The 9,775-nt window shown below is 38.1% G+C and overlaps 1 protein-coding gene and 1 pseudogene across 1 annotated transcript in view; one reads left to right on the top strand and one right to left on the bottom strand.

The window, feature by feature from the left end:
- The window catches only part of LOC126581925 (protein GRIP-like), a 53,204-nt gene that overhangs the window by 15,183 nt on the left and 28,246 nt on the right, over nt 1-9,775 (bottom strand). The window lies entirely within an intron of this gene.
- Nucleotides 498-4,508, top strand: LOC126587311 (peroxidase 44-like; annotated as a pseudogene).

A 9,775-nucleotide genomic window follows, 5' to 3' on the forward strand; every position in this document is an offset into this window, starting at 1 on the left:
TGTCTTCTTCAAGGAAAGTGTATAAACAATTGTAGGAGCAACAGAAAAGGTTGTTGGCACAACAGGCAGAATTGGCCAATCTCGAGGAAGGTGGAGGTGGAGATGAGGCTTTTTTCATGGAGGAGGATGAGGATAATCACCATAGAAGGTAGAGGGCCTCACATTCTCGCCGTGTCATGAAAGTCGTTGGTCAGATAGCCAAACCCACACGTGCTGCAAACCTCGATAGAAAAATGGAAAGACGAGGTAAAGATCTCTTGGAAGATTATTTTATTCCCAACAACATATTCCCTGATCATGTTTTTAGACGTCGTTTTAGAATGCAACGAAGTTTGTTCGACAAAATCATGAGTGCTATTTGCAACCATGATCCATACTTTGTGCAAAAAGAAGATGCTTTTCATGTTCTAGGTCTTATTCCCGAGCAAAAAATTATGACTGCCTTGTGAATGCTTGCATATGGAGCATCTGCAGATCAAGTGGATGAGATCGCGAGAATGGGAAGAACAACTGTTCTGGAGTCCCTGATGCGGTTTTGCTCTGCAATTGAAGCCCTCTACACCAATGAGTACCTCCGGACACCTACGCCAAGGGACATGCGAAGTCTTCTGAGGAAAGGTGAGATGCGAGGCTTCCCTAGCATGATTGGAAGCATCGACTGCATGCACTAGACTTGGAAAAACTATCCAAGTGCGTGGCAAGGTGCTTATGGCGACAGAAAAAGAGCCAAAAGCATCATTTTGGAAGCGGTGGCTTCATTTGATACATGGATTTGGCATGCTTTTTTTGGTGTTCTAGGAGTTCAGAATAACCTAAATGTCCTTACCCAATCCCCAGTGTTCGACGAACTGCTGTAAGGAAAATCGCCGAGATGCACATATTGGGTTAATGGTACCCAATACGAGGGATCATACTACATTGCAGATGGCATTTACCCAAGGTGGTCAACGTTTGTCAAAACAATGCCACATCCACAGACTGAAAAGGAAAAACACTTCACAAAATGTCAAGAAGGGTGTAGGAAGGATGTCGAGCATTGTTTTGGTATCCTGCAAGCTCGTTGGGTGATTGTCAGGGCTGCAGCTAGAATGTTTGATGTCGAGGCTCTTCGATCCATCATGATGACGTGTATTATTCTCCACAACATGATTGTTGAAGATAAGTATGATTATGATGTCATCGATGAATATAAGCCGGATCCGATGAACAACTCAAGAACATGTATCTACTGTGCTCATGACCGGACCAAAGATCCCGTGCAACACGAGCCGTTGGAACGTGATGGACGTTACAATGAATTGATCGTTCAACGGTACACTGATGTGCAAGAGCCATACTAGCACGTAACCCACCAGAATGACTTGATTGAGCACCAGTGGGGATTGCATGAAGGCGAAGATAATTAAAATGAGGCTTGTGGTTGAAGAATAAAGTGTATTTTTTTTAAGTTTATGTAATTATATGTAGTGTGTTTTGTTTTTAAGTTTATTTGGTGAGTTTATGTAATCTTATTTCATGTGTTTAAATAAAGTACAAAAAAAAAATTACATTAAAATTGCATAATAAATTAAATAAAAATAAATAAAATTTTAAAAATAAATAAGAAATTACATAAAAATTACATAAGAAATTAAATAAAGTTCAAAAGAAAAAAAAAAGAAAAAACATAAAAATTACATAAGAAATTAAATAAAATTCTAAAAAAAAAAGAAATTACATAAAAATTATACAAAGTCTCTGGAGTTAGGATATGTGGTGCTAGGATCTTCGTTGCTATGATTTGTGTAGCTAGAACCCCATTGACTTGTTTCCGCATCTCTTGCACGCCTCCTTCGCATGACATCTCTTTTTTCCGATGTCCAAAAATATTTTGAATTCGGAGACAGTCCTACTAGAGACTTGCTCATAATGTCACGATCTGCTAGAGCCATCCTTTTTTCTCTAAGCATTTCATTTTCTCGATGAAGTGCTTGTCTAACCAGCTCGTTCTCTCGATTAACTATTTCTCTTTGTCTATCAGCCGCCGCATCACGGGCCTCAGTAGATGCTATTATTGTTGCCATAGCAGCAACTTTTTCCTCATCTCTAGCCTTTTCCCGTGCCATGTTCAGTTCACCTTGGCGAGCAAGTTCCTCCATATATTTAGTGTAGTTGCCTTTTTACCTTAAGGCCTGAGGGACTGACGAGTCGGTTGGGTCTCAGGCACTTGTTCAGGCATCCCTTCCGTGTCTTGAAATGTGTCGGCTTCTTGTTCGGCCGTGTCTGGTTCAGTCATGGTGGGTTTTTTAGGGTAGTTGCCTTTTTACCTTAAGGCCTGAAGGACTGACGAGTCGGTTGGGTCTCAGGCACTTGTTCAGGCATCCCTTCCGTGTCTTGAAATGTGTCGGCTTCTTGTTCGGCCGTGTCTGGTTCAGTCATGGTGGGTTTTTCCTTAAATACCATTTCATCGAAAGAGAAAGAAGGAAGTTGATAAGTACGTGCACAATTAACCAATGCACTTTTATATGTATTGTAGGGCTGTGATGCATCCATACTTATATATTCAACAAGAAGGAAGCCATCTGAAAAATCGGCAGTGCCAAACTTGACTGTACGAGGATACGAGCTTATTGACGAGATTAAGAAAAGCCTGGAGGCTGCATGCCCTTCAACTGTATGCTCCGATATCGTAACCCTAGCAACCGGAGATTCAGTGGTTCTTGCAGGAGGGCCAAACTATACTGCTCCAATCGGACGCCGTGATGGGCTCGTATCAAACCCTAACGACGTTAAGTTGCACAGTCCATCATTTTTAGTTTATGAGGCATTGGAAGCTTTCATTGCCAAAGGAATGACCCTAAATGACATGGTGACCCTATTGGGTGCACACACGGTTGAATTTGCCCATTGTAATTTTTTTAGAAAACTTCATTTTAATCCTTAAAAAAAAATGAGTTTTAGACTATAACCTGTGTAAGATTAAAATCCAATTTTAGTCCCTTGTACATTTAATCATCTCATTTATTAGTTATATTTTGATGTTTTATTTATCTTTTTATTCCTATTTTAATGTATTAATTACATTTAAATTTAATTTTCATTTCATTTATCATAATATTTTAATGTCTACATTTAGGCAACTAATTTTTTTTTATAATATATAGTCCGATAACAATTTTGGATGTTCTTCATTTAGGTACATTAATATATTTGAATATTTCGGTATATCTATCGATACAAACTTATAGGTACATTAATTCATCGATACAAACATATATATGCATTTAAGTACATACATTTTGGTACACACATTTAAGTTTTTTTTTTTAGTACAACGATATATTTTACACTAAGGCGAGCGGGGTTCGGCTAAGCCACACAATGGACAACTTAATTTGATATTGAATTCATCATCCACGAGATTCAAACCTCATACTTCTCATTTGAGTATTGACTTTCAGGTACATTAATTCAATATACAATATTTCAGTACATACATTTCGGTACATACATTTTGATACATACATTTTGGTATTGACATTTAGGTACATTAATTCAATATAATACATTTCGGTACGTACATTTTGGTACATACATTTCGGTATGTATATTTCGGTACATACATTTCGGTACGTATATTTCGGTACATATATTCCGGTACATACATTTCAGTATTGACATTTAGGTACATTAATTCAATATAATACATTTCGGTACGTACATTTTCGTACATACATTTCGGTACGTATATTTCGGTACATACATTTCGGTACGTATATTTCGGTACATACATTTCGGTACATATATTCCGGTACATATATTTCAGTATTGATATTTAGGTACATTAATTCAATATAATATATTTCGGTATATACATTTAGGTTCATTATAATATATTTCGGTACAATCATGTTGGTACAAAAAAGTCAATTATATATATTTCGGCACAGTACAATCATGTATTTATATATTTTGTATCACAAATTTCTTTTTAATATTTTCTCATTTATGTTCATTTATAATTAAAGAACTATATGTGCATATTAATAAAATTAAAATTTAATGTGGATAGATTAAATAAAAATACACATTAAAAACAAAAATTGAATATAAATTTTGATAAAAATACACTTCAAGGGATTAAATTGAATATGTAATCTAGCACCAGGTTTTTTTTTTAATTTTAATATTTTGCAAGGACTAATGTTCAAAAACCCCTAATTTTTTCCAAGATAGGCTCTCAGATTTTCAAGGGTCAGGATCTCCTGATCCCTCAATGGATCCAGCTTTGGTTTCAAATTTGAGCACACTCTGTGCAGCTAGCAGCAACCCCACTACATTTTTGGACCAAAACACATCTTCCACTTTCGATAACCAGTTATACAACCATATTCTTTTGAAAATAGGTGTTTTGCAGATTGACCAAGAGCTTGCTTCGGATACTCTAGGTTCTGGTTGGAAATGCAGGCGAAATAAGGAAAAAGGGTAGGGTTTTTAATCCTGCCAAGTCAAAGAACAGATTATGTTAACAGGGTGCTATTTATGTTGCTGACTTATTCTTAAGTGGGATTCTCTTCGGATCTGTCTCTGGGGATTCATCTGGACGGCTTTCTCGTGGCCGTTGTTTGAGATCATGCGGCCAGAGATTATTCTTCTTTCCTTTCATCTGAACGCGTTCTCTCTCCTCCTCCTTCTAAATGATATACTGATGTTTACCAAGTGGGCTATCTTATGGAAGTGATTTTGAGAAAATCTGTGTGGATGCAAATTTCTTCCTCCTTGATCTTGGACAATTTTGCACCTACAAAACAATTAACACTTTAGGTTAAGGCCAAGAGCCTCACGCGCCCACGATGAATGGGGAGGATTTGGCCGAAGAACCTCCGATGCCAAAGTTACAATTTAGAGAGAAATAGTGTTTAGAGAATTTTGGGATTTTTGCTAAAGTGTTGGAATTAGTGTTTGGTGAAAATGAGAGCCTATTTATAAGGCTAGGCCGGTCCACTTTGGAGAGAAAGTGGCCGGCCATAATGTGGGTTTTTTTTGTGAAACTTTTGGTTTAATTAGCCAATTTATTGGCTAATTAAACATGAACGAAATAAATGGGGGGTTATAGGATTAATTGACTAACTTAATTTGGGTAATAAAGTGGAAAACATAAAAAAGGTGAAGAGCAAAGGGTGTGGCCGGCCTTTGACTAGTTTTAGGGTTGAATTGGATATATTTTGTGGTTATTTGGATATAATGGATGGTTTAATTGACAATTAATGGGTTAATTAGGCAATAAACCTATTAATTAGCCAATTAACATAATTTAAAAGGAATGTGTTTGGGAATTACCTTGTAATGAAATAGGTTTTGAATTGTTGCCTATTTTGGGCATTTTTGACTTGGTTGAGGGATAATTGTCTGCTGCTTGCGCGTAGGAATCCCGGTATGCCCCAAGGGTAGTTTTGTCTTCTTTTGTCAAAAATCTATGTGTCGCCTTGTGAATATTTTTGGCTCCACAATCTGGAGTTCAAGGATCACTTTCAATTTCATGATATCTGCTTTTACGTTGCCATTCAAATCATTTTAGTCTATTTTCTTTTCATATTACAAAATGAATAGTTAGCCAATTATAATTTTTTCGATCGACAATTGGTTTCTAACTTCCATTTACACTTTATGTTTACTATGATCTGTGTATATATGGTTTCATCTTGCTCAATGTCTTCTAAATTGTTAAGTTTTTACCTTCAAGGTTTCGAATCCTAGCTCTGCTCATGAGATTAATGTCATCCAGTAAAGTAAAACTCCTTAATTCATCCATAGAGCAAAACCCTTAATATCCATTCATATTACAAAACGTGAATTAATATTGTCACCATGTCGTACTGGTCTGCATAACCAATAACCAGTAGTATTTCCCAATTAATTGACCAATAAAACTTTATCTTTGTTCTTGTCATTTTAGAGTCTTACATGTTCGAAGTAATTAAGGAGCACAAAAAAAAATCGATTAATATGTCGAACAATTGTCCAATTTAATTAACTTATGAGATAACGGAGAAGTTAACAGTGTTAAAGTTAGCAAGTGAATGGACACATGTCAAGTTTTTAGGAAGGCCACATATGGAAACAGATCCTCTCCAAATCTAACCCACTGGAGCCCGGGGATCAAGTGATCTTGATCCTCCAAATTTCATCCAACGGCCAGAAACTATTATGTTTTTTAAAAGCTTCTCTTCTTTTAGCCGTTGGATGAAATTTGGAGGGCCGGGATCACTTGATCCCCGGTGGGATAGATCCGAAGAGGATTTGTTTCGGTCACATATGCCTTTTTAGGTACAGAAGATTTGATCTCGGGTTAGAGCCGGCTCTAGCTCTATCGAAAATTTTCTCCTATATAGGAGGTGGACCAAAAAATAGCATTCCCCATCCCAAAAATAATCAACAAAAGAAAAACAAAATTCAAAATGGAGAATTACCAATTTTGGAAATGAAAATCCTGCTTCAATTATTTCTTCATCATAACATATATTTTTTTAGACAATGGAGCATAATAATGTAACACGCATCATGTTTAAATTTATTTAGCTACTCGACATCAACCTTAATTTTCACTCCGATTTTACAATAGTCTACATCAGCAGCTGCGAAGTATTTTGTGTCTGCCGTTAATACCACATGATCATTTCCTAAGCCATATGTGATTGTCACACCATCATATATATATATGTCACAAATTTCATAAAAATGCTTGTCTTGTATACCAGCTACGAAGAGAGCAGGATCTGTATATTTGAAAACTATTTCCAAAATCGGCAAAACAAAAAAATTTATAGCTAGCTAGTGATTAATCTTGAAAACAAATAATTGAAAAGAAAAGCAAAGTATATATCTTACCCAAAACATCTCTAGTCTTGAACTTCTTTCCATCAGTCCAGTGAGATAAGTTAGGGTCTACCCTCTATTCTTTCTCATCTCCCACTATATATTCTTTCCCATGGACTTCTTCACATTGGAGCATGAAGCACACCAGAAGGGCAATTCCAATCACCAAAATTTTGTTCATTTCAACTGCCACCTTTGATCCACAAACAAATATTATAACCTTGTTAACCTTTCTCTAGATTGGAATCAGATCAACTCCAAATATAAAGCCACATTGCAGATCAATTTATAGGCTGTTGATCTTATCCTGCATTACATTAATCATTTCGATTTGTTTGTAAAAAAATCATATTCAATTTCCATAGATGGCTATCACGTGTATTTAACGAATAATTACGGTGAATTCATAAAATTGAAATCATTTAGAATGGTCGATTTGTTTCCTTATACCGCTAAGGTTTTCTTTAAAAAAAAAAATAGTCAAAATGGTTGATTTATTCCCTTGTATCTTTGTTATTATTCATAACTAGATATATATATATACACACACACATTGAATATATATACGAAAAGTTTCGATTAGGTCCATCATTTAGATCATTGACTATATAAAGATTAGAATGTCATCAAGGGAGCTTCCAAATATACTTATCACCGTAAATCGTGTCTGTTCATCATACATCCTGTAATCAGTTTTTTGTCAGGTACTGTTTGTATTTAATTTTAATTAAAAATATTTAAAATAATTTCTGATCGCACGATGTACAACGAACGGATATGATTCACGAATCCTCAGAATCCTCACAAAGAGGATCTAACGAGGATCCGGATTCCCTACAACATAGGATGACAAGTACAATTAACTTATGGCGGAGGGAAAAAACTAAAATTAAAAATTAAAGTCTATGATGTAGGTAGATAAACACCCTTAAAATGCTTGCACATGCAATTGTATTTGATTATCTATATCACATATTAGGAGGCTAGGAGCATAACTTATGATTTCATGGAGAAGAGTGCTTTCAACAATTTTAAATGCAATTTCAAATCAGTCTTAAAGATTCGAATTCAGATTTGATCCTACACTTCCATGCACCATAATGTACTTTTAAAATTTTGTACGGAATGATAAGTACTAAAATTAGATGACGTAAGTACGTAACAAGCATAATACTAAAAAAACGGAGAAACAACATATATATCATCAACAAAGATATATTCAAACTTCCCACACATGAATCGAACTTAATTTCATAATTATCATTAGAGATTAGTTAAACACTTCATTAATATCGGAATCTCATACTTCTAAAGGCATTAACCCTAATTCCTGCCATTAATCACCAAAATGCACTGTCTTACTAGTACTACAATCCATGATATACTATATATAAGTAATTTTCTAAGCCTCAGCAGCACCACCAGCGTCACCACCATCCACATTGTCATCAGGAACACCATGATCATCCTCCGCCGCGGGCATGTTCAGGTCGAATCCACCGCCGCCTTCATTGTCCTCCTCCACATCGACGGCTTCGTTGAGATCGAATCCACGTATAACATTAGCAGCAGCATTACTTGCTTCCTCTACGTACACAACATAAAAAATGTTATATAATTATATCCCAATATCATCATCTATGATACAAGCAAATTAAACAACAAAATGAAAAGTTAATTTCGTTGCCACTTAATTGTTAGATTAGGGCAAACTAATTAATTACCTTGTTGGTGTCCTGGGGGTGGGAAGGCGCCCCTATAGCCACGCTCTGGGTGGCTACGCAGGTGCCCAAACAATGCTTTCCACGAACTGAAATCCGACCGTTTGCATACGGGGCAAGTCGGAGTCACTCCTTCCGGGGCATTGACTTCGGCTTTGCGCTTGCCCGGCTGGCCACCGGCGGCCGTGCTCCCCGCTGCCGCAAGTCCCCCTCCTAAAGATATTTCAACGCTGACGGGAGCAAAACTACTCCCACCAATTTGAGTGATGCTTCCCGCTGCAGAAGGAGGGGCCGAGGACGACCCTCTCCCTAAAAAAGAGGGCGATCCTCTCCCGCTAGGAGGAGATTTTTCGCCAGAGGGTGATCCCCTGCCTGGAGTCCTCCGGCCACCAGAGCGTGCGCCCCTTCTTGGGGTGGATGTCCCCCTACCAGGAGAGGGTGACGCACGACCAGGAAGTCCTCTGTTGGGTGTAGAAGGAGTCAGAGAGGGCCCTCCGGTAGCAGACTCTCCTCCCACATTGAATTGACCAGAGGTAGGAGGAGTACGAACAGGAAGAGACCCAGAGGACCCCCCGACAACGAATCCACCGAACCCTCCTGATCCCACACTGACTTGACCAGTGCTAGGAGGAGCAGGAGTCGGCGCAGGAGGACTTGGTGGTCCAGTAGGAGCAGCCCCAGTAACGTTGGAGCTAATGTTCTCGTTACGTGGTTGCTGTCCCTCGGCGGAGGAGCCCTGGTTGGTGGCGGTGGTGGTGTCCTTGGGGTTAGTCATACTGATATTTGTCACTTGAGAGAGAGAACGAAACACTGTCCGAACGGCAAAGTGTTCATCATGTCCTGCGGAAGAAGTTTATATAATTAGGGTTCTCGGAAATTCCAGATTGGCACTGTTCTGTACAAAAAGATGCGTCTCAATCTTCGAAGGGCACTCACTGCAAACTGCAATGCATGCGACTCTTCGTCTCTGAAAAATGGTAACTTCTGGGAATCATATGCAGCGCGCCATTTGCACCAAGGGTCGTGTTTTTTGAACATCGGCCGTTGATGTTCGCGTGTAAACCCATCGAACGGTGCTCGGTGCTCGGTGGTTTTCATGCATGAAGGCGCCGCCACAATGCATATCACGATTGGGTGGCTTTCCAAGGAGCAGGGAACTGTACCGGTTGGTGAGAGGGAACGAAGCTTCAGTGAACGAA

This window comes from Malus sylvestris, chromosome 2 (assembly GCF_916048215.2).
Source record: "Malus sylvestris chromosome 2, drMalSylv7.2, whole genome shotgun sequence".
Lineage (NCBI taxonomy): Eukaryota > Viridiplantae > Streptophyta > Magnoliopsida > Rosales > Rosaceae > Malus > Malus sylvestris.